Source organism: Macrobrachium rosenbergii, chromosome 11 (genome assembly GCF_040412425.1).
Source record: "Macrobrachium rosenbergii isolate ZJJX-2024 chromosome 11, ASM4041242v1, whole genome shotgun sequence".
NCBI classification, from domain to species: domain Eukaryota; kingdom Metazoa; phylum Arthropoda; class Malacostraca; order Decapoda; family Palaemonidae; genus Macrobrachium; species Macrobrachium rosenbergii.
Window position 1 is genome coordinate 3,159,167 of NC_089751.1, and position 26,513 is coordinate 3,185,679.

Below are 26,513 nucleotides of genomic sequence, written 5' to 3' on the forward strand. Positions count from 1 at the left end.
CATTCTTTTTCTTCATTTAATTTTTGTCGCAAAATTTCCTTTTGCAGATGCGTGCGTGCATTTTGTCAAAACTCCAGAAGAAATAGTGACTCATGTACCCGTTTTGAAGCATTTTTAAGTTTTTTGTCCGCAAGGATAAAGATTTTTGGTAGCAATGTGATTAGGTATTGTTGAAATATTCTTTGATGTAGATATAAAGGTTTTTTTAAAGAATTTTTTTCTGGTGTGCTTGCATAAGTGTCGGGGCAGAGAAGGTTAGTGGGTTTATAACATTTTTCCCACGGAGGGCCACCCAGTCAAGCAAATCAGAAACTGTTCAGGAAAAATTAAAGGGAAATGTGGACGTACAAATTAGTTCCCTTGTAACGTAACTCAGTGAACTTTAAACTTTTCTTAAGTATTTCATGGATTTAAAAATGTTCCGGGATTCTCGTTGTCCGTGTTAGACATAATCGAGGAAGCAAAGATCATTTTTTGTAAGGACAAGCATACAGTGAAATTTAAATAGAGTTAGAAGTTTCTTTCACCTTTATATTTACTAGAAATTTAAAGAGAAACTTTTCTACAGTTCATTTCCATCAAAGGACACATTGGAAATGTCCTGGAATCCAAACATAAGTTTCGTGTTTTAATTTTTTTTCTTTTTATTCTCGCCACGGCTATGTCAATTAATTTTATATGCATTTGCGTTTAGGTGAAATGCATATCAAAATGACTTGGAATTATGAAATTCATTACCTGACGGGACACGAAGTACGTGTCTAAAGCAGACATAACCTCTCGAGTGTCAATCCCATTAAAATTTATTTTTTTCTTGTTAATGTAAATTGTAAATTTTGATATAGTACTTGACTACCTGATAATAATCCCCATTAATTCTCTAACGAGTTGTGCATTAAAATATAAATGAGTGACTTTTGAAACCGTGGTTACAATTAACATTTCAACTTTTCAGTTTTATGTCTTTAATGGCAGATGGTTTTTTCCATTTTAAGGAGGGTTTGCATTATCAAAACAAACCATGAATTTGATTTAGCTTTCAAAGTACGATCATAGTTTGGGAAGTGACGTCAATATCTATGGAAATGACTTATAGTGTATTACCTTTCTGTTTCGTCTTGGGAAGAGGAAGTTTTATTATGAAAGCCGGACTCGGTATAGAATGCACGGATGGAAATTAGAACCTCTCCTCACCACCGAAGCACGGGAAGAGTCTTGTGTAAATACTCCCACGCCCGCCCTCTCAATGGTTTACATGACAAAGTGCTGTACGTACGCAAAGTTCTTGCTTCGATGTGTCGGATAAACATTTCTTTCTGTTAATAGCTTATGGGTAACGCAGTCAAGAGAAGTACGGTTTAACTCTCTGCTTTCTTATTTCTTAAACTCAAGAAAATCGTGTATTTTCTTTTGGTATTGAATTTGGTTTAAACAAACTGGTAATATCGTTCAAATTAGTGAGAACTGCCGCCATTTGCTGACAGAAAGGAAAGAAAAGAAAATATATTTCTATATGAATTTTTCAGAATTTCCTGAATTCAGTTGAGAAATTGCTTGATAACCCGATGTATATAAGCAAATTACCACCATTTTCAGCACTGTCAGCTTTCAATCTAGTCCGCACCAAAAAAAGTGGTTCATCGAACATTTTCATTGTTTTACAACTAGCGTTTTGGTATTAGTACTTAGTCATGATATTTACTTCTCTCTCTCTCTCTCTCTCTCTCTCTCTCTCTCTCTCTCTCTCTCTCTCTCTCTCTCACTTTCACACACGCATACACAAAGCCACACAATATGGACATGTGAGCCCTTTTGCTCATAAAACTTGCACAAAGTGTGTGTCTGATGTACCGCTTACTTATATGAAGGACCTTTTGAAAAAATCAATCGCTTCAGTGGTGTTTTCCCATTAAGACTCCTTTGAAATGTCAATTTAAGGATTTTCTTAACAATGAGCATTAATGACATCCCACGTTTTTCTGTAAGTAGAACGTAATGGTTTTTAAGACTTGGGGGAGACAGTATGACAAAAGACACTGATCTGCATACAGTTCAGATTTATCCTCGGAAATGGGATTACTGGATTTACACGTGATCAGCTGCCTGCGTAAAAATTGATGGTTTTCAGTTCAATTAAGTTTTTTATTCCCTTCGCAGAACATTCAACTAAAAGAAAAAAAAAGCAGGCCGAGAAACGGACCAAAGAAAATTGTATTTATCCCCTCTTCTGCGTCCAGAGAAAAATGGCGTCGATAAATGAAGTGATTTCCCTCTGGCATATATATGAACTTTATAAAATTTTCTGTCGCACTTGCTCAGCGATTTCCTTTCCTCCTTATAAACGACCGACTTCAGGGCCTTACGATAAGATCGTATTTTTTTGTGGGAATTATGGCCACCTCTGGAAATTCGCCTTTCTCTTCCACCTTTTCTGCGTGTGACTCTTGCCACTGCGGTGTATTTTCCCCTTTATATTCTTATTTCATTGTTCTGGTTTTTGGTGACTGCTTCGTTTTATTTTTATAATTTTATCGTGAACCTCTTTCAGTAAAGCCGCTTTAGTGTGTTAGAAAACAGAGAAATGGAAGTTCACGTATCTTCTGTGGGCACGAATTTAGTGAGAACATTATCTCGAACCTTCGTTGATGTTCATCGATGGTAGATGATTTCGGACTTTTTGTCCTTTTTAGTTTTCTGTAAAAGAAAACTATTGAGAGGGCTTTGTCTGTCCGTCCGCACTTTTTCTGTCCACCCATTTAAAGTGGTACGTATCAGCTCCAATAATAAAAACAAGTAAGAAATGCGTCGAAGTTTCTCCGGCGCAATCGAGTTTTCTGTACAGCGTATAATGCTGTATGCAACTTTAAGCAATGGCCCATGAAACTCTTAATCGCAGCCCATGAAACTTTCAGCCACGGCCCGGTGGTGGCTTGTGTCGTTGGTACCTGTAGCGGTGGCAGACTTACGAGTATGGCTAACTTTAACCTTAAATAAAATAAAAACTATTGAGGCTAGAGGGCTGCAAATTGTTGTGTTGATCAGCCACCCTCCAATCATCAAACACCAAAATGCAGCCCTCTAGCCTCAGTAGTTTTTATTTTATTTAAGGTAGAGCCCAAATATGGGGAATGGAGGCGAAAAAACCGCAGTGGAAACTATAAACACTGGAGAAAAAATGGATTATGCAGAACAGGCCTGTAACAAAATTGATTATGCAAAACGTTGTGGCTTACACTCGTCAGATAAGTCCCACTGATCATAGTATATAATCCCGGGGTTGTAATGAAACAAAAGACAATAGCAGGAAAATCAACAATAGTGAAACCAAACAAAAATGAAAGACTTATGATACATTTGAATATAGATATTAAACAGTGATAAAAAGAAAGACGGGGACCAGATAAGTGAATGAAAGCTAAAGTAATGCATAAGATGAAGGAAGATACGAATGATAGGATAACTACGGTCGTAATGAATGCATGTAGAATTTTTGAGAAGCTTTTTCAGAAACCTGAAGTATCAACAAAACTTCACCTTTGTCCTGCCATTCATATCTTAATTCATCTTTGACATATGTATATATTTCACCTAAACACCTTTATCGTATGGAAGAGTCGCACTAGAGGGTGCTACCATTCAGGATTACCACAAGCCCCATGTGACCTGCCGCGATATTTCTCTAGGGGCTCATGCATCGGAAAAGACCCAGCGTTGCTCAGCTGTGCTGATCTGATGACCGGGGCTGGCATGTAATTGGGTTCTTATGCATACATATGTATGTATATATATGTACATATATATAGATTTATACAAACACCATACGTTTTCCTACCGACCCTAATCAAGGTTTACTCAGCAATGACCCAATTTATTAACCTTATCCCTTCTGGTTGAAATCATCAACACACAATCACAACATACACCTAACTACCAGGTGCAAAAATCATGGGTACAGTGGGTTTAACAGAGCAACTGCGCACCCAAGGAATCCTCCAGCCCAGCGAGTTTTCCCAACTTCCTGACGCTGACCCAATAGGATCATACGTGCCAGGATTAATAGAACAGTACTCTGTTAGTCCTAAAACGTGCGTTCCCACTGGGCCATACAAGTCTAAAAGAAGTTGGAACCTGTCCGATTACCTGTAGGCATATATATAGAATGCTAAGACCATACCAATCAAGAGACTCATATATATATATATATAAAAATATATATATATATATATATATATATATATATATATATATATATATATATATATATATATATATATATATATATATATATATATATATATATATATATATATATATATATATATATATATACATACACTGAAATGAGAGAATGAAAGCTCCTTTCCGTAAGAAAAAAGCGTGATCGACAGTACTGATATCCTATATTTATTGGTGGAACCTAAAACAACAATAATAAGCTATAACATCAGTCACAGGAGGACCGCTGATTCCCATTCGGTTTCGGAAAAGGAAAAATTAAGTCACTGAAGCGACCACTAGGAAATCGAATAACGAATGGGACGGCGTTTGCATATGGCATAACATCCTATCCGCTCTCTTCTATTGTTCATATTATTTTTTATATTTCCCTCCGTGTACATAAATCTTATCGGCCGATTATCTTTTCTTTGGCGATCTCCATCCGCGCCATTAAGCTGATATGCTTATTTATTGCTGGATAATGTGCTGAAGAGGCCGTAGTTTAGAGTTCCTCTTCCCCCGTCGCTTTCTCTCCTCTTTTGTTTGTTTTGGTGCGTCTGGGCGGCAGGGATATTTCTAGAAGCCTCAATGGGCGCTTTGTCTGAGATTCCGTAGTTTCGGGTCTCGGGATTCTTCCCGACTTTTCGCTCTTCCGCAGGATGAGAGTCCTGTCGTGGTTTCCCCTCAGGCTGTATTTCGGTAAAGGGAAATTTTTATGTCATAGCCTTATCGCCAAATGCCTGTTTGCTATCAGGTGCCGAACGGTAAAATGCTCAGTAGAGAAAAGCATCTGAGGAACGTGTGAGACAATTGCTTTCCGGCGACCAGTGCTGCCAAGCAAAACCTTTCGAAAGAGATTTGAAAATCATAAATTCACTTGTGCACATCGAATGAATTAAACTCGTTAGCAACTTTAAGCCATGAAGAAGTACTCGCTTGAAATGATTTCCATGTGATAAATTTAATTACATTAAATTTACAGTTTTTGATCCGTTCCCGATTAGAAAAATCTGTAATTACTCGTACTGAGTATTAAATTAATTAGATGAATCAGTGATAATTTTCCTTCATTTTTGATACTGGACGACCAATGTTTCCTTCAAATATAACAAAGGAAATATGAAGCCTGCAAATTTTCCCATAATTATTAATGAAAAACTATTTTCCTGTTTTTCAACTATGTGAAGAATTATTCCAAAGTTTTGGCAATTTAGTATTTCTGACCAATTCTCAGATATATGAGATGTAATTTTTAATGAATTTTGAGCCTGTAATTCGTCGAAGAGTTTTGGGATAATGAGGGGATAAATTATGATTATATTTTGCAAATATCAACTTACGTCCTTTGCTTTCAAACTGAAGATCAGAAGGAAAAGTGAACATTCCTAAAAGAACTTTAACCACTCTCCCCAACCCAAAACCCATGTTATTATTATTATTATTATTATTATTATTATTATTATTATTATTATTATTGTTGTTGTTGTTGTTGTTGTTGTTTTTGTTGTTGTTGTTGCTGCTGCTGCTGCTGCTGCTGCTGCTGCTGCTGTTGTTGTCGTTGTTGTCGTTGTTATGATAAGACGAGTAGAAATAAAAGTTGAAGGCGAAACAAAGGTTAATTTTGAATGCTTCTGACATTTCGATTTCTTGCTTAAAGGATAATTAAACTCATCTAAATTGCTACATATAATAATAATAATAATAATAATAATAATAATAATAATAATAATAATAATAATAATAATAATAATAATAATATAATAACAATAATCAGCATTCTTTAGACTGCTGCAGATTCAGAAACAAAATATAGACACTTCAAAAATAATTCATGTTTATGTGTGCACCAACGAGAGTCCACCGGTAATGAATTTTACGTTTTGTTTAGACTTGCCATCGACCATCCCTGGTCCAGCCTCTCATTACTGGCTACTGTATAAATAGGCCTATGCAATAGAAGGTACCTTAGTCCTAGCTCCGGGACGGTACTTAACGTCCCTGGGGTCGATCCTCATGTCTATTGCCGTCATTTCTGACGGTATGCGTCAGTTTGATAAGAATATTGATAAGGTGTCTCAAATGAAAACCATTTATTTTTTTTTTTTTACTAGCGTACAACTAGCTTACTTATTGGGGCAGCGAAGGACACTTCTCACTGCCTCCTCCAAGTTCGTCGTTGGGCGAGTCGGTAGAGTTGTCGGTTAGCACTCGCTAGGCCCGAGTTCGAGAGTCTCTGGCCGGCTAATGAAGAATTAGAGGAATTTATTTCTGGTGATCGAAATTCATTTCTCGCTATAATGTGGTTCGGATTCCACAATAAGCTGTAGGTCTCGTTGCTAGGTAACCAACTGGTTCTTAGCCACGTAAAATAAGTCTAATCCTTCGGGCCAGCCCTAGGAGAGCTGTTAATCAGCTCAGTGGTCTGGTTAAACTAAGGTATACTCTCTCTCACTGCCTCCCTTTTGGTATTTTTGGCTGTGGGGTATCTCAGGTGCCACATCTAGCAGTATAATGTCAACTCGTGACCATATTACGAATTTTCTCAACAATGACCCGTACCAGAAGCCTCCGTCCTGTGGCTCTGCTGCAGGTCATGGGTATATTTTGTTAATAAAAAAATTCAAAGTAAAAATTATTCGTAACATTTTTCTGCTGTTTCAACTTTCTTGTTATAATTACGAATTAATCATTACCAAAATGATTAAGCCACAGCCTAATGGGACTGCCTCCTCCAAGGGAAGTGGATAGACATATTGCAGACTCCAAGCATGGCGCATTAGGTGGTACAAAGGGGGCCTTTGCAGCACTCCAGCGTCACCCAGCTCTATTGCTTTCTTTCACCCTAGCTGTCCAGCTTCTTCAACTTTTCATTGCCCAAGTTTTTACCCCTCATTTCAATAAAGATCCTCCATACGATTCATAAGAAATGGCTCATCATCTCAACCTTGTAATGAAAAAGAGAAAAATTCGGCCTTTTAGCTGGACGAGTCCTACTTTTAGAGGTAAGGTACCCTACTGGTGAGTACAGAAATTCTTGAGGGCTGGTGAGCTGTCGTGACCGGCCACCTGAAATGCAACTGGCACGTGGAAAACAACAAATCTGACTCGTTAACCATGACGTAAGTCAAACTTGTGCAGCGTCGACTCGTCAGATCGCTAGGAATTCTTGTACTCCTTTCTTCTAACTCCTAAGCAAAGTTTTCAAGTTAAGTGTCACACTTTGATTAAAGTTTGGACAGATAATGTTAATCAGAATTTCCATACGGGCCTGGCATCGTATAGGTATCTCTAAACGTGTAAACACACACACACACACACACACACACACATATATATATATATATATATATATATATATATATATATATATATCTTCGTTTTTAACGTGCTTTTATACCCATTTTTATATGGGATAAGCACGGTGCCTTCTTTGAAGGACTTTGATTTGGCGGTGGGGTAGGCCGTAACCTCGACCGGCTGCCCTGCCTGACATCGCTTAGACCCCGGTACCGAACGTGTACATGTATTACCGAAACCCCTGCTCCCTTTCTCCCAGCAGCACGAGGAGAACTGGGCGGGTAGTCCGACAGTTCGAGACGTGTGAGGTGTCTGTTATGTTTTTAGAAGATGTTGGAGTGGCTTTGTTTATGTGTGTATTAGTCTGTAACATCCATTTGCTTTCAGCAAACCTATCCGTTGATTACATACGTAATCCCGGGATGTCTACACGGATAGCAAAGTTTCCGCCTCTGACTGGTCGGCTGCGATTGAACCCTCGCCACAGGCTTCTATGAAGTCTGTGGTTGCCACTCTACCAACCAAGCCATCGAGGCTCTCTCTCTCTCTCTCTCTCTCTCTCTCTCTCTCTCTCTCTCTCTCTCTCTCTCTCTCTCTCTCTATATATATATATATATATATATATATATATATATATATATATATATATATATATATATATATATATATATATATATATATATAGGCTTACACATATATATGTATATATATATATATATATATATATATATATATATATATATATATATATATATATATATATATATATATATATATATATATGTGTGTGTGTGTGTGTGTGTGTGTGCTCTTATATATACGTATTATTTTCTTCCGACCAAAGAAGACAACGCTTGGTACCTAAGATACCGATAGAGGAATTTTACAGTTTTTTGTCCCATGTGTACGTGAGTTATCGTCAGTGATTAAAGATGTATTTCTGATCATCGCTAAGCAGCTGACGGATAAGTGCACATTTTGAAAACACGAGGATTCTGCATTTGTTGGGAATTTTCGAAACGTTGTTGAACGGATTGTACAAGTCCTCTTTTAGCGACGCAAGCAAACACTAAACATAAATGCATGCAAGATTTATTTGCCTCTCTCAGTAAATAAGATTAATGAGTAAAAGGTTACAGGTCATAGTTCATAACTTTTTACTTCGCACAATACAGTCACCCTCTCTCTCTCTCTTTATATATATATATATATATATATATATATATATATATATATATATATATATATATGTGTGTGTGTGTGTGTGTGTGTGTGTGTGTGTGTGTGTGTGTGTGTGTGTGTGTGTGTGTGTGTGTGTAATGTATATATTTATATATCAGATATTAAGCTCAAATCCCCTTCGTGAATTCGGTATTAATGGGTATTTGTGATTTAATACTTGGGTATGTATGTGTCTTTATAAGAGTGTTTACGTTTGTGACTGTAAGATGAGAAGGGAATTATGTATTCTAGCAAATCTGCTGCGGGATTACTTAGTACTTTGTAATATTCTTATCCCTCAGTTTTTATGAGTAGCTGGAATACCACGCTTTATGCGTTAACTAGGTTGAACATTTGATTTTAGTCGTATGGTGCCGGCAATGATAATAATTCAGCTTCATGTATATAACTTAAAGCGCTTGTGCAATTCAAGTTTGTTTAGTAATTGCTAAAGTATCAGTACTAGGGATACAAAGATTTAACTTGCACAAATAAATTCGCTGATACATATATGGACTGGAGGGATAATTGTTTTCATTTACCGTAAGAGGTTGCTATGCCGTAGGTTTACAGCAGAGATAAAAACTCGCTTTTGACAAAAACAAGTCCCTATATATCAGTAACATCGATCTGGTTTCTTATTGTTAGATTTGTTTTTGTTTCGCATGTTTTGGATATTCTGGAATTGTCCCTTTTCTGTGCAAATTGGGGACGCCTGACGGTCTTGGATTTTTCTTTTTTTCCCTGGACCGACCCTCCTGTAGGACGGTTAGAAGTCGAACTGACTGAATTACTTATCAGTGAAGAGACAAGATGCACATCCGTATGCATTTACTCTGTTACTGGCCAAGAAATAACTTAAAAAGTTTGGCTTCCCGAACTAAGTTTTATTAACAGTTCTTGAATCTTTTTTCCTCTCTATTTAGACAATTTTTCAGACCCAAATCAACGAATGAAAGTTCCTTGATGGATATACCTCCTGTGCAACTGCAAAGTTTTGTTTTGTTGTGCACGAAATTTTAGTGCAGATTAAAGTTATGTGTCAGTAATGCTTCTCCCTTTATAGAATTATGACCCCTTGTGAATTACTGTTTTTTCTTTGATAAAATATAAAGATTTCAGTGAGGTGATTTGCATCATGTGTTTTTTTACTTAAAAGAAAGAAATGTCTGGACTAGCTAATGACACGAGCAGTCATAACGAATATATAACGAGAGAAACTCATATTATAACCGACCGCGTACACTTGCGTTGACTTTCCTGAGTGGCATCAGTCTTTGCAATGATAATATAATTCCATCTAACAACTCAAATTATTAGGTAATTAGCTACAGTGGAACAGTGCCATTTCTTCGGCTAAATGCTCAGTCTCCTTCCCAGTTGAGTACCTGAACAACTGCACAACCAGACAACCAAGAGAGAGGTCATTAATCATCCAGGCACATTAGACAACCACCAGATGTGCCTCTAATGACCTAATGTGACCCAATTAACGGTCCAAGGCACAGGGCCGGCGATTATGGGATTTATAAGAGAGAGCCGTCAACCCGATGATTTATATCGGATGGAATGCATTTTCTGGTTTTAATTTTCAACGCGTGGGTTGAGAGAACCTCCCATTATGATTTTTTTTTTTTATCTTAGGTTTTAGTAGGGATATGAAGAGGACATTACCTCTCTCTCTCTCTCCTCTCTCTCTCTCTCTCTCTCTCTCTCTAGTTCCTCATTGGACTGGTTGGTATCGTTCTCGGTTGGCGCTCTGCTGGGTCCGCGTTCGATTCTCCGACCGGCTAATGAAGAATTAGAGAAATTTACTTCTGGTGATAGAAATTCATTTCTCGTCACAATGTGGTTCGGATTCCACAATAAGCTGTAGGTTCCGTTGTTAGGTAACCAGTTGGTTCTTAGCCACGTAAAATGAATCTAATCCTTCGGGCCAGCACTAGGAGAGCTGTTAATCAGCTCAGTGGTCCGGTTAAACTAAGGTATACTTAACTCTCTCTCTCTCTCTCTCTCTCTCTCTCTCTCTCTCTCTCTCTCTCTCTCTCTCTCTCTCTGTATATATCATCGTATTTTGTAATGTCGGTAAAGCATTTGTCATTATTGTCTTATTTCTTATATGAATCTCTAGTATTTTCAGAGTAATTATTACAGTTACATGAATACAATAAAATTTAATGGAGTTACGGAGTAAGTTCTGCCAAAGGTTGAAATGGGATCGAAGCATGTACTACCACGTTGATTTTTAGTACATGAAACTGTATATATAATATTTTTTGTTAACATCCATTCATGGACACTGTAATCATCCCGAGGGCAGGTAGATAAGCTATGTGAGAAATATAATTGCTTTTTCCGTCTTCTTTCCTGAGAAACTATATGGCTCTTTAACACAGAAAAATAAGGAAGAAAGAGAAGGAGTCATTAAGTAATCTCTGAACGGATTTTTTTTCGGAGCAGAGAATTTGGTATTTCAAATGACACGGATGGCGCAGTTATACAGAAATTATCAGTTGTTGCTTGTTAATACCACCGTGTTGTATATTATGACTAGGAATCGAGAAACGGTATAATGAAAAAGTTAGGTAACAGGCTTGTCGTAAACAATTGCTTGCTATAAACTAAGAGGAGCTATATATACCTCATGCTATCAGTGGGTTCTTCATCAAACGCTTCTTTGAGTTAAGCTGATCTGATCCTGCAAGGCTACGAAAGGCTGCTTGCGCTTGGGTAAGTTATGTCTTGATGTAAAATTACGGCCCGTTCTTGTTGTGATATGAAAGCAACGTTTACACAATGAATGGATGAACACCATGGCAATTGCAGTAACTGAATAGACATTGGTAATACACTCACTCAATAAAGACCAGATTTATTCCCTACGTAGGTAAATGACACTTCTACTATGTATTCGAAATGGACCGACGTCTGAGCCTAATGAGTAAACTATTATTAGTCAGCGCGCAGTGATTCACCACAGTATAGTAAAGTAAAAGCCAAGTATAATAGACCAAAATAAAATGGGTTTGTTTTGATGCCGACCTGTTATGGAAAGCGCCCCAAAATCTCGCGTATTTTGTGAGGCTTAGTTATCTCCCTAATAGCTGCAATCCATCGTTCTCTTCTCTCTTTTTGAGCTGGGATTTGATAAAATAATGATGCTAAAGCAGAATCAACGTGTTTGTTTGCCTACCGTAGTGGGTAACAGCTTTTAGGCAGAGTTATCCGGCCAGGGAAATATTGCTATAGTTGTATTTGTTAGCAGTCGTGAGCGCCAGTGCCCTCTCGGCAAATGGAGTCGTCGGCAGTCTGCGTTCCTCAGTGGGTAACACTTATTTCAGTCAGTGGAAACGTTTCTCCACGCTTGTAAAAAATGAATGGTCATTCCTCAGGCGAACATTTAGTTGTTGTTTAAATAGAAAAGATAAACTTTCTATTGAATTTTACTTGGAAATTTAGTGTCCTTCTCCCTCGTGTTATTTGCAAGTAGATCCCTTAGAGAGAACTTTTTGAAAACGAATGACGACACTCGTCAAAACATTCCTCAGACTAGTCTACCGTCCACTTGTCCACAAGCACTGGCACGAACGCACAGAGCGCAGCCCGCCTGTGCTTTTGTGGTGTGGAGGAAAGCATATTAATTTTCGGTATGGGAATATAAAGATCCTTATCTCATGAGAATAAGAGGGATGCAAGAATTAATATGCCTGTGTGTACGTGCATGTTGCGAGAGACCAGATTCAAATTATAGATATCTCTCGTGACGATAAGTCTCTTTTCCTTCAAATATACATACATACACACACACACAGTATACACACACATTATATATATATATATATATATATATATATATATATATATATATATATATATATATATATATATATATATACATAGTTACCTTTATGAGGATACCTATAATGAACAGTGTATAAGTAAACAATTCAGTAAATATACACACACGCAGACATATCCGTATTATATATATATGTATATGTATATATTAACTATGTATATATATATATATATATATATATATATATATATATGATACGGGTATGTCTTTGTATGTGTATATTTTTATTTATAGACACACTTTGAGTTTTTACTTTTCGATTGTTTTTAACATAAGTTTAGATTGCGGTAAATAGGCTTTGAAATTTTAAGGAGGACTTGCTAAGTAAATTTGTTATTCAGTATGACAAGTCTAGCTGTAAATATTTATTGGAACCTTTGTTGTTGAATGATGAATGTCCTTCATTTCATAGACACGTAGGCTACATTTTAGGTCATTTTACAAACTAAAAGTCATCATCATTAAGATATAAGCGTAAATGCATTAAAAGGTAGATTTGAATTGTTTATATATATATATATATATATATATATATATATATATATATATATATATGTATATACATATAAATTATATGTATTTCTTCATACCTTTTGGATACACATGTCACTATGTACATACATACTTTACACACACACACATATATATATATATATATATATATATATATATATATATATATATATATATATATATATATATATATATATATATATATATGTGTGTGTGTGTGTGTGTGTGTGTGTGTGTGTGTGTGTGTGTGCTAGCTAGGTAAAGTCCACAATGAAATTCCTGTTACAGAACATAGTATATTAAAAATACAGATGTACAGAGCTTATAGCTTATTTCTTTGAAGCACGTGTCCCAGTGTTCATTCCCATCATATCTCACGTTAAAAGTGGTAAGTCGAATGAAATGTTAGCAATTCGAGCTGATGGGTTAGGTAGGTGAATAAAATTCACATGTATGCTGGGCGCTAGGCGCCTGTCCTGGAAAAGCCCTCAAGTATACGTATATGTATGTGTGTGCTAGGTAAAGTCCACAATGAAATTCCTGTTACAGAACATTGTATATTAAAATATATATATATCGCTCCTTTGCCAGAAGAGTGACAGAACTCAAAAATTGCTATTTTTCAGGAGAAGCATTTTGAAGTTGAAAGCTCTTTATGCTCTTTATAGTGTAATAGTGACATGTCATGCCCTCTAGCGGTTCGTATTACAAATACAAGTAAGACGTTTTTACCACAATATTAAACAAAGAATGGGCTATCTGCTAGTATCAATAACTCAAAAAACGCATTTTTGTAGTTGTGTCACTCCTCTGGCAAATGAGCGATATGTACAGAGCTTATAGCTTTCGTCCATCTGCTGTGGACTTGATCACTAAAATGGAGTATAATAATATACAACTCAAGAAACCAAATAAATCAGGAAACCACATAAATGCAAACAAACGTTACAGAAAGTAACACTATTTAATCAGGTGTTAAAATTGATAAGGGCCCGACAACCTGATTAAATAGTTATACTTTGTGTAATGTTTGTTTGTATATATATGGTTTCCTGCTTTATTTTGCTTCTTGAGTTGTACATTATACTCCATTTTAGTGATCAAGTCCACAGCAGATGGACGAAAGCTATAAGCTCTGTACATATATATTTTTAAAATACTATGTTGTTACAGGAATTTCATCCTGGATTTTACCTAACATTTGTCTGTATACGACATAGTCCTTTTATATTTCATATATATATATATATATATATATATATATATATATATATATATATATATATATATATATATATATATATATATAATTATATATAATATGATGTGCGTGTAAGTATGCATGTATACATATGCATGTGTGTAGTGCTAACGATTTTCCACATATTATGCGGAGTTATTTGCAAGTGGTTATTTTGCTAAGAAGTCACTCCGGGTTTATCCCTAAAGATGAAATACATAGCGGGTCAAAGTAAAAATTATATATTTCAGCAAAGTTCCTCACAGGACGAGTCGATATCGTTCTCGGCTAGCACTCTGCCGGGCCCGCGTTCGATTCTCCGAACGGCCAGTGAAGAATGAGAGGAATTTATTTCTGGTGATAGAAATTCATTTCTCGGTATAATGTGGTTCGGATTCCACAATAAGCTGTAGGTCCCGTTGCTAGATAACCAATTGGTTCTTAGCCATGTAAGAGAAGTCTAATCCTTCGGGCCGGCCCTAGGAGAGCTGTTAATCAGCGCAGTGGTCTGGTTAAACTAAGGTATACTTAACTTATATTTCAGCAATGGCCGAGCGAGAATTCCGTTCATGGGGCCATGAAAGCGCAATAAGGGTGATAATTGCCCTCTCCAGGCCTCTGTTTATGGCAGTGGGAACAAAGCCACACAAATATAAATAAGAAAGAGCATAACAATGATTGATGACTAAGGGGACAAGAAAACTTCCTCGGTCGATACCGAGAAATCTCGGCTCGGTCTTTTTGTCTGCAAGACCCTTTTTAGTGCTTGTTGGTATTGCTCTTCATGCGGGGATGTTTACTGCCGTAGTTTTCCTTTGAAAGCATCTTGGATCATAAACGGAAATCATTGGGTATCGATGGTCATTACGTTATAGGAATAAATGAACTATGAAACTATTACTAAATAGGTTCTTCAGTAACGGCGGTTTTAAGGTCCTTCCCCATGAAATGTGGTCTTAATTGGAATAGATTTGTGTGATAAAAGCAGAAGAAATAGGTTGGCTTTTAGTTATGAAATGTGCTGATTCAGATTTTTTGAAGTCTAGCGTGGGTGAGAACTATACAAGACAGGTTAAACTGATCCTAAAGTTGTTTGCAGATAGGGAAACGGTTTTGCACTTGATATACACTGTCTGCCTGCCAATAGCTAAGGAATAACTTCGTCTCTGTATTTGAGAATATTTGTGGATTAAGGGGTAAGGGTGTCCGAAAATTTAAATATTCGTATCTCGAAAATCGTGCATGGTGTATTAGTTTGGTCTCCCGTTACCTCTTTTATATATTTTTTATACCAAATATATCAAAGTAAGTGTAAAATTGGCCAACAGCACCGTAATTTCTTTTACGGAAGAAAATATGTCATATTGTTACATATGGTCGCTATTCCTGTTCTCTAGTTCAGTATTGCTGTTTTGATAATATATTATCATATTGCTCTAATAACTAACCATTATTCGCTTTTCAAAAGTAGTATCAGTTTTCACTTAGATGTATATTTCACACAAAAAATCTTGTCTTGTAAGATCTGGTAAAACTATGGAAATACCGACAGATGTTTGTGAATTTTAATTACGAAAACTAAACTTCCAGATCTACAGAATGTGGAGTTATTAAAGTCAAATGAACAGTGCAATTTCTATGCAAAAAGCTCTGTAAATATTGCATGCATTTTTTCGTTTCCTATTGAATTTGAAAGAAAGAAAAAGTGAGTCTGAAATTTGTTTATTAATATGTTTAGCAGCATACAGTAGTAATACTTAGAAAAAGTGAGACTTTGCAAAATAGTGTTTATGTGAGAATAATGTGTTTTATGATTTCCATGTACAAAAAGATGAAAGGAACTTTTTCCTAGAGCTGTAGCCTGTGGAAACATGTTTTGCAGCATTAAATCATTCCGCCGGCTGCTATTATTCAGTTTTTGTCCTCTCTCTCTCTCTCTCTCTCTCTCTCTCTCTCTCTCTCTCTCTCTCTCTCTCTCTCTCTCTCTCTCTCTCTCCTGTCCTTTAAATGAAAGAAAAAACATTACAATACTGGGCGTCGCGAGATTTAAAAGATTGTCTGTCTAAATAACGATTTTTTCCTGGCCTTTTACTTTGTATTGCATTCATTATTTTATAGCGATATATTGATATTTTTAATATTTTTTCGTGCTTATTGCTATTACATTTCAAGACATACAGCTTTCCATTTTCAGAGGAATGGTTCTTTGTGGCAAATGAAATGTTTTGACACACTACGGTCAAATTACATTTGAGCTGATGGTACGAGCTGTCAGGGTAAAAAAAAAAAAATAGTAATAATGAAAATATTGATTATGATGGTAAGAAAACTTGAAGTAATATTGATAAAGAATGATGACGATGGCGGTCTTAAGTAAGTGCGAGTTACGGTGCTCGATCGTATTATTCCTGGCGGCGAAATAAGCCCATTGAATATCTGGGAGATTTGACATTGTTTGTCGCCTTGTACAGCAGTCCACAATGCGTGAAGGTTACCATATTGAGGACAAGAGAACGAATTTTGATGCATAAAGGTATATATATATTTTGTTCAGAACACCTGTGGTTAGTAGCATGAATTGGCAAACGCCGAACTAACGTTAACTTATCGTGAAATCTTAAATTTCGGGCGTAATTACCATACATAGTAAACATGTAGGCCTAATGCAGTTAATTGCCTTAACACCACCATCTCTCTCTCTCTCTCTCACACACACACACACACACACACACACACACACACACACACACACACACAGTGCATATAGCCACGAAACCATCAACAACCACATTTCCTGCCTTCCCCAAAAATGATTTTGAATAGAAATAGAAGGGAAACGCATCAGAGAGAGAAACATGAAAATGAGAAAAGGTTTTTGGGCAACATAAGCCGACAGGATCCCTTTTCCAGCATAATATATTATTTCTCCTGGCAGTTAATTCAAGTCCATGTTATATAGGGGACACAGGTTCGGGCGGGCGACCTGCCCTTTTTTGTATTGGGGACCGGCAGATGTATACTTTGGCAGTTACAGCTACTGCAGGAGAAGAATACGGGAGCTGTCTGCCTCATAAAGTCTCTCTCTCTCTCTCTCTCTCTCTCTCTCTCTCTCTATTTTGTTGTCTGATTTCTTGTCATGTTTTAAATGATTAAGCTTGTCATTTCTCTTGTTTTCACCCTCCATTTCTTTTAAATTTTTCTTTTTTTCATCTCTTGGAATTTTATTATGAAATGGTCAGTTTTCTTTCAAGTTGTTTATGGCGTCGTTACAAACGGTCTCCTTTGCATTTCATATCACCACATTTAGAGTAATATGTTTATGTCTGTACACATATACTGCTACATTTCATATTTCCGAGGCATTTTTCGAATACGAAGAAAAACGAGGTTTCTATTAGCGTAACTCCAGACGGACCCAGGACTCTGCATTCATTTTTATTCAGACAGAAATACATGATAACTGTATATTCATATTTACATAATCGACATAACCGATGAAAGTAAAGTAGGCTCATAAGGTCCAAATGTCCCGAAATAGATTGTATGTAAAGCCATTATTCTGTAACTTACGATGACAGTAATACTCACATATTCCCAAAATAAAATTCTTTCTGGATGGAAAGTAATTTCTATGCCTTTATTTCGTTGGAGCAAACTCAAACTCACTGCTTATGAGTGAAGGGCGGTGGAGTTAGGGGACTGAAGGCTACACACATTGTTAAGCTGCTCCACGCAGATAACATTATGACTAAACTAACCGATGTCAGCGCGCACATATTTTACCCTTTTAACTCTTCTCCTCCCTGTGACCCCTCCCTTGACCCCGTCCCCCCGAGGGGAAAAAAGAGGAACAGGAAAGATACAGCGGCAAGAAGATAAAAAAGGAGATTCATGATTTACTCTCTAGAATTTAGAATCAACTTCATATCCGGAATAAAATATGACCAGCTGGTAGCAATGATTCTTATTCCCGGGAAAGAATTCTTTAAGAAAACGAGAGTTTGATACTTCCTTCTCCCAAATTATGGATAAAGTTCGGCGTGAGATTATCTCGGTTTATTTTTCCGTCGCCGCCTGACTCTTCTTTAGTATCGTTATTACCGTCATCATCATTAGCATTGTTATTTCTTTGCTTTTGTAATTAAGAGTGTTGTTTTTGTTGATACTGCAACTGTTATCATTTATGGTATCATATTTGTGGTTGTTATTGCAAAGTTTTTATTTTTAGATATGAACCTTGAAATTTAAAAATGCCACCCGCATTAGCTACAAGGGTACAGGAACCTTGCAATTAAAAAATGACACATGGAATAGTATCAACAGAGTGCCAATGATGAAAGGCTGCCAGTTATAGAAATGGTAGAAATGAACCTTGAAATTCAAAAATGACACCTATCATACTGTTGAAGAGTCTTCAGTGAGGATTTTGGAGCCAGCAGGAAGGCGGTGTCATTTTCTGAATCTAGAGCATGGTCATTATTGTTGTTTGATTTTCTCTGCAATTGTGAAATTAACTGTTCTTGGCTTAGTTATTGTAGTTAACATTAAAGTTATTTCTGTATTTCTTAAAAGAAACTGTACATCGAATTTGAGATGCAGTGTCGTACTACATCATCTGTGTTTTTCCTGGTGTTGAAGATAAATTTGAATTACTAACTAACGTTCATAATTTATAGTCCTGAAATTTTTATGATTATAATAGCTTATTTCAGAAAGGGTCAAGACCTTGATCTTAACGTCTTACTGTCTCTTGTCTCCGTTAAATATGGTGATTATCATGTGCTTGTCTTTCAAATCATGTATTTCAAGGCCCTGAGAATCATGTTTAGTCTCCTCGGTGTCCATAAATGAAGATGCTAATTAGACAGCTGTGTGGAATCAGCCTCGAAAGTGTTGAGGGACTTTTTGTTTTAAAATACATTTGCATTCAAAACAACCGAAAGTCACGTGCTAAGTAACTTTCTGAAAACAGATGTATGATCGGTTCTATCTGTCATTTGTATTAGCCAAATCAAATATCGGAGGTAAATTTACACAGCAAATTTGTGGGTGGCGAGATTTTAATTACTTATGTATTTTAGGATTTTTTCATTTAACATCTTTTTTTTTTCTTTTCTGTTTCGAAAGAATTCGTGCTTCCCAAAACCCCAAAACAGCCAATATTGAGCCTTATCGAATTTTAAGGATTAGGTAGGACAGTGAAATTACGTATGAACATAGACAGAAAATGATAACATTTATTACATTCATGTAAACTTGATCTAACATACGCATACATATTCATTTATGCATGCCTCTATAGATTGCATAGATACTGCGTTAATAGATACTCAAGGTTTCACTAAGCACACATGGTCATTTACAAACGAAGGACCATAATTCAAGTTGGAAATAAACAACGCTATAAAAACACACAGATGGCATGCTGATGCGCATAACTTGAAGGTAATACAATCAATACTAATCCGAAGATGGTATACGAGGAAGAGAAAATCATCTTAATTTGTTTTAGATGAAGGGGAGAAGTCGCCATTACTCTGCCTCCCTTACATAAATCATAGTTAAGCCTTGTCCTCACGACATCTTCCGAAGAAGAGGGAATATTTTATGGTCTTGGGTTTTTTTTTGCTGGGGACTGAGGCAGACAGACAGACAGACAGACAAACAGACAGACAGAGAGAGGGGGAAAAGAGAGAATAATATTGTATACGGATGAATTCAAGTCAAATGAGGCCAAGATATTTCGGGAGGCTTTACCTGCTCGTTTAACTTCTTGTGATTCCACGCAATCGTCGTCATGATGAGGACTTTTTTAGAGGAAGACCCCGGAAGATTTAAGTCTTATAATATTCAGTACTTTTTCGAAAAATATCTAGTTGCATTGAGCTGTTTTTTCATTCCATGAACCTGTTTCTTTTATGTGTAGGGAAAATTATTTCATACGACTCAAATAATCAAAGTGATAACAAAGCTTCCTTTATTGCAACTCCCGAAAGGGCATATTTCTTGTACTTGCCTTCAATACTGCATTGTCGAAGAACTAACACTCCTCTCTCTCTCTCTCTCTCTCTCTCTCTCTCTCTCTCTCTCTCTCTCTCTCTCTCTCTCTCTCTCTCTCTCTCGCGTTATTCACGTTGATTCCAAGGAGGGAGCAGGTGTTTAGCGATAAGAAAAAGTTTGCTACTACAAGAAAGAGGTGGAATAAGGTGAGAGAGTTTTGTCAGGTCTCAAGCTGAGACCGGAACGAAATCCTTCCCGATATTCGCTCAAGTGAGAAAATAGGAAGGGAAACTCTGCAACACGAGAGATGGAGAACGTAATTGTCGGTCTGAGTTTCATTCATATCTCTGTGTTGGTTGTTAACGTCAGAGATGGTTTGGTTTTAATTTTCGATATACGTTTTTACGCGGTGCTTTGTGTTTCTTTCAACAGCCGATAAATTTAATTTGCAACGAGCGTATACTTATACATGTGTTTGTTTATATATATATATATATATATATATATATATATATATATATATATATATATATATATATATATATATATATATATATATTTTTTTTTTTTTTTTTTTCAAAGGTAATTTTTACTTTTTGCTCCATTGGAACAACTCCCGGAAACTATACGAGGCTGCCACAATCGTTTTTCTGTTGTGTATGTTGTGCTGTTTTTTCAAATATTTCTTTTACTCTAAAAATACGTTTTACAGTCATTTAAAAAATATTTGATAAATCGTGACTGCTTTGGCTTAGAGCTTCGCTGTATGGTTTGTCTAGTTTGACAGTTATCATGTTGTTCTCTATCCCTTTTTTTTTTTTTGCCTGGCATCCGATTAGCTTCACCGAAGGTCGCTCTTTTCTTTTTTTTATCGTGGCCAGACCTAACTTTAATTAACCCCCTGCTACTAAGCCCAAAACCATCCTTACCCGAGTCCTGAGTGAAGAGTTAGAAAGATTTCTGAGCCGCAGATCACAGTGTAACACGCTCTGAAAATATTTGTGAGGTTAAGCATGTCTCGTTGCACGAGGTGGTTTGAGCAACAGTAGTAGGAGTATACTGTGACTGGTCATGTCTTCCCCACTAGGATTAGAAATTGGGTTTCTCGGTGTAGTCTGAATCGCAGTCATTTGTGGTCTGATTGTACCAAAAAGTGCTGCCATAAGCGTGGCACGAAATCTGATAAGTTATAAAAAAGCCAATACACTTGGGTATATATGAGGCTATCAGTCGAGCGCCATCCTGGGTCAAACTATTTTGTAATGTAATTTATTATATTTTAAAAATGGCACTTGGCATGTTTCTCGACTGAAAAGCTCATATGTAATTTAACTTAAATGAACACAGTACCCTCTCTCTCTCTCTCTCTCTCTCTCTCTCTCTCTCTCTCTCTCTCTCTCTCTCTCTCTCTCTCTCTCGTGCAGGAAATAAAAATGAACGTCGCAGTTAAAAAAAAAAAAAAGCACTTTGTTAGGTGATAAACACGTCGACGGGGCAAAATGCCACTGAATCATTTACTCTCTTCCAAAGCTGCATCTGTTGCACTCTCCCTGCCACCCCCTCCCGTCTCCCCCTCCCGCCATCCTACTCCGCAATAAAAAGAGGCCCAGTTTAGACATTGCCTGATTCAAGCAATTTTTTCCCCCGCACTGTTGTTACGGAACAATAGACACCTATTAAAAGCTTCGCAAAAACACTGGAAATCACTGAAAAAGATCTTCTCGTGCGTGTCCAATTAATTCGTTTATGGCTTTACAGCCCCGGGAAAAAAAGCCAGTCTTATTACAGCAAAAAAAAAAAGAAAAAAAAAAGAAAAAGGGGAAACGACGAATTTTATATTTCTATTTCAAAAGAATGTTGCCCAATTCTGCATCCCAAGCAACCCATAGGGTCGTGATACTTACGCTTGGGCTTGGATAATGTTTATATCTGCAGGTATTATAATCTCAGGATTCAGGTGTACTTTAGTGACTCGGTTTGCAATTTAGAGTAAGAATTTTGTTTCTTTCCATTATTCCGAAGAACAACATCACTGATGCCATGAATGTTTTTGTTTATTTTTACCGCCCGATTCCATCAAACACAAGCGTAATCTCCTTGCTTACTACGAGTTGTATAAATTTCCTTTATATCCAGTTTGATATGAAAACTTCTGGAGTCCGGCGTTATGCTTCAGTGCTCGTTCTTCCTCACTGTAAGGAACGCATTTTCATTAGACTGCGTACAGTTATTGTACACGGTCAGAGTATATCTTCTGTTCTCCACATTGTGTTAACGTCACACGTGTGTGTGTGTGTGTGTGTGTGTGTGTGTGTGCGTGTATGTTTGTGTGTGTATGTGTGTGTGTTCGTCTCTGTGTTTCTGCATGTTTTCTCACTCATGCTCTCTCATTCTATTTCCCGTGATATATAAAGATACCTTAATCGACAGACAATAAGCATTCTTTAAGCCTTTGTTCCAAATTTAGGATATTGCCATGACACTGTGGGATTCATTGTTATTACTCTTATTTTAACTCTGCAGTCGATGCGAAATTACTGTATGGTGTGTGCTATACTTGCTAGTTTTCCTTGGCGGACGTTGACCTTATAAAACATCGACAACTTCAGTGACAGAACTCCTCATCTGAAAACACATTAGGTCCGTCATTGGGGAACAAGAGTTTCCAAGCATTCCGTTTCTGTATCCCTCCGATATCCCCAGAAATTGAGCCTCGTGTGAGCAAAAACCAATGAATCTTTTGTCTGTAATATTTGTCAGTATACTTTAGCACCTTTTTCATGCACCTGGATCATGCAATATCCGCCCGTACAGTCGTCGTATTGTTTATTTCCGCTACCCGTGAAATATGAACGTACAGTTATCAGAATTCCTCCTGCAGTTTTTAAATGTTCTCTTGGTATTAGTAATATTGTATTACAATTCATTTCTGGTGTTGTTATTGTTGTTATTATTATTATCATTATTATTATTATTATTATTATTATTATTATTATTATTATTATTATTATTTGTGATTGACACTGAGAGTGAATCTAAGTAAATGCCTTTCATCCAAAGATTTTTTTCGTTCTCGAGTGGCGACAAAGCATTTTCATAAATATCGTAGGCCCGCGTTCGATTCTCCGGTCGGCCAGTGAAGGATTAGAGGAACTCATTTCTGGTGTTAGAAATTCATTTCTCGGTATGATGTGGTTCGGATTCCACAATAAGCTGTAGGTCCCGTTGCTAGGCAACCAGTTGGTTGTTAGCCACGTAAGATAAGTCTAATCCTTCGGGCCAGCCCTAGGAGAGCTGGTAATCAGCTTAGTGGTTTGGTTAAACTCAGGTACACTTAACTTTTTTATTTTCTTAAACAAACTATCAGAAAAGCTTCTGGAAAGTAACTTTTAATGAAAAATGGCGTTAGTGACTGAATAGTGAAAAGGCTACCCCTTTATTGAACTGGCTTCCGACCACTGCACCATTCCAGCTAAAGTCTAGATAGTACTGTATAATTTTTTTTCTTTTTTGCGAAAAGCCATGAACAGTAGAACTAACCACGTCGTGGTCTGTTTTCTTTTATGCTATGGCGAGTCTCGCCCAGAGGAGATGATAAGGTGATAAAACGAGTGTTAAACCCTCGTTCGCTATTATAGTACTGGCTGTCTATGAATGGAAGACTGACTCTGACAAGAGGAGAAAAGTAAATAATGTAAAGTTTGGGCTTGAAGTAATTCCTGTGCTTACGAACCGTAGAGTACTCTTAAAAAAAAAAAAAAAAAAAAAAAAATGGTGTGAAAATTGAAAATGGACTTTCCGGAAAGAAAGAGTGAGTGAATGAATCCAAACCTGAGGCAAATAACAAAAGAAAAATACCATGATTACGCTTCTACAAAACGAAAATATAATTTACAGCATGAATGAATGTCTCACTTTAGAGCTAGATTCATGGGCTTTACATAAAAAAAAAGCATTGTGTACATAAAAACAACCAGCATTATGCAAATACGTTTTTCAAGAGTATATAAAATAAGATGTCCAGCCATTATTGTTAATAGCATTGCAGGTCTAGACTTTTCCAGCAACTCCAAACTAGAATGATTTACTAATAATACTCAAGAAGGATTTTAGCGAAAGTTTATCAGTCGGAAAAAGAGAGTAAACTTCGTCGATAACCCGGATGCGGACCCAAGATCTTTTTGTACCTGGCCACTTACTTTTTGTTTTTCTTTGTATGCGAAGGAAGCCGTGACGAGCATATGAAACCCAAATCTTCGTTTGGCAGGATATCTGGAGCTTTTATGGATGGACCTTAATGAACATTAAAGAAGATGGATCGCGATTCAAAGAGGAAGTACGAGCATTTTTAAAGTGGTCTGGATCAAGAGATTTTTATAGAGATTTAATTGCGGAATTAATTAATTGTGGGAGAATGATGAAAGCCTGGTCGTTATTGGAAAACTTCCGAATTCACTTCGTTTTCTCATGATCATCTTTTCCGGCTGCCCCTTCCTTATTTTGGATATTAAAAAGTAGATCTTATTGTAGTTCAAAATATCAACCAAACTGCTGTGTTTCGTGGGAAAAGTGAATATTGGAGCATCGTTCATAATGTGAGTGGAAAGGATAACCCGTAAAACTTTCGGCTCTCTCTCTCTCTCTCTCTCTCTCTCTCTCTCTCTCTCTCTCTCTCTCTCTCTCTCTCTTACTTTATTTCAGCCTTCTTTTTTAATCTCTGAAGAACGGCGAAAGGAAATAATGGAAACAAACCCAGTTAGGAAGAACAGGATTTTCATGAAAATCCTTAACTCAGTGAACTAAGGCCATTATTATGAGCGTCGCATCTTGACAACTGGCCTTATACGAAAACGTTCTTCGGAAAGCGTTCGAAAGTTTGAGTTCGTATTCGCTTGGAAAAAAGGTGTTTTTATTTTTATTTTATTTTTTTTTTTTTACAAAACTAGTGTTATGTGTTATTTTCCTAACTTCATTTTATCGCTATAACTTTTTAAAGCGCTGTTTTTAAAATAAACTAATATTGATCGATAAGGGGCAATTTAAAGTTTTGTGGGACCACGTTTCATTTCTGAAATATGAGACTATACAAAGTAAGTATACCTTAGTTTACCCAGACCACTGAGCTGATTAACAGCTCTCCTAGGGCTGGCCCGAAGGATTAGATTTATTTTACGTGGCCAAGAACCAACTGGTTACCTATCAACGGGACGTACAGCTTATTGTGGAATCCGAACCACGTTGTAACGAGAAATGAATTTCTATCACCAGAAATAAATTTCTCTAATTCTTCATTAGCCGGTCAGAGAATCGAACGCGGGCCCAGCAGAGTGCTATCCAAGAACGATACCAACCCGTCCAATGAGGAACTGAGACACTATACAGAATAATAGTTGCTACAGTCAGACAATATGTTACAACAGAGTTATGTACAATAGCAAAATCTAATCGCTGGAAGTTTTTCTAAATTTTTTCATTCTTTATATTCCTACCTCAACCACAAGTTTCCAAGATACCACTTATGTCTGACTCAGGATGTGATTTTTTTGAACAGCAGAGATGAAAGGAACGCACTTATGCCTGCTGTACCACCTCTCTTAGCTGTTCCGAGACTTCTGCAGCAGGTACAGCATTTAAAGTCTTTCTGCTGTCTCCACTTGTATCTGTTACCCTCATTCGTCTAATTGTAGCCTTTAAAATGTCCTTGCGCCATTGAGAAACAGCATTCCCAAACTATTGTTTATACTTGCTGCTGTCTGTAATGTGCCTCTCTCTCTCTCTCTCTCTCTCTCTCTCTCTCTCTCTCTCTCTCTCTCTCTCTCTCTCAGCTTAGACATCCATCTGATTCACGTTTTGCATTCGTCGTCTTTTGTTGATGAATATTATATTTCTCTCTTTTTTTATTATAATACTGAATTATTGTAACAATAGGAACGAAGTTGTTGACTGAATAAAAATGAGATATACTTGACGAAATATATTAACGAAAGAATTTCAGCTGAGGTTCCTGTCCTCACAAAAAAAGTGAAATAAGATTATTGACAAATTAACTTTTCCAAAGTAATAAAGAAAGCAAAGGTCTAAGAAACCTTTGTGGTTCATGAAAGAATTAGTTAACTTGAATTTTATCCCCAAACTGTTCGGACGAGCGCCTAAGTGTCATGCTGC

General features: G+C 36.7%; 1 protein-coding gene across 1 annotated transcript in view; it reads left to right on the forward strand.

Annotated features, from left to right (window-relative positions):
• LOC136843092 (uncharacterized) overlaps nucleotides 1-26,513 on the forward strand; it is a 684,045-nt gene that overhangs the window by 271,324 nt on the left and 386,208 nt on the right. The window lies entirely within an intron of this gene.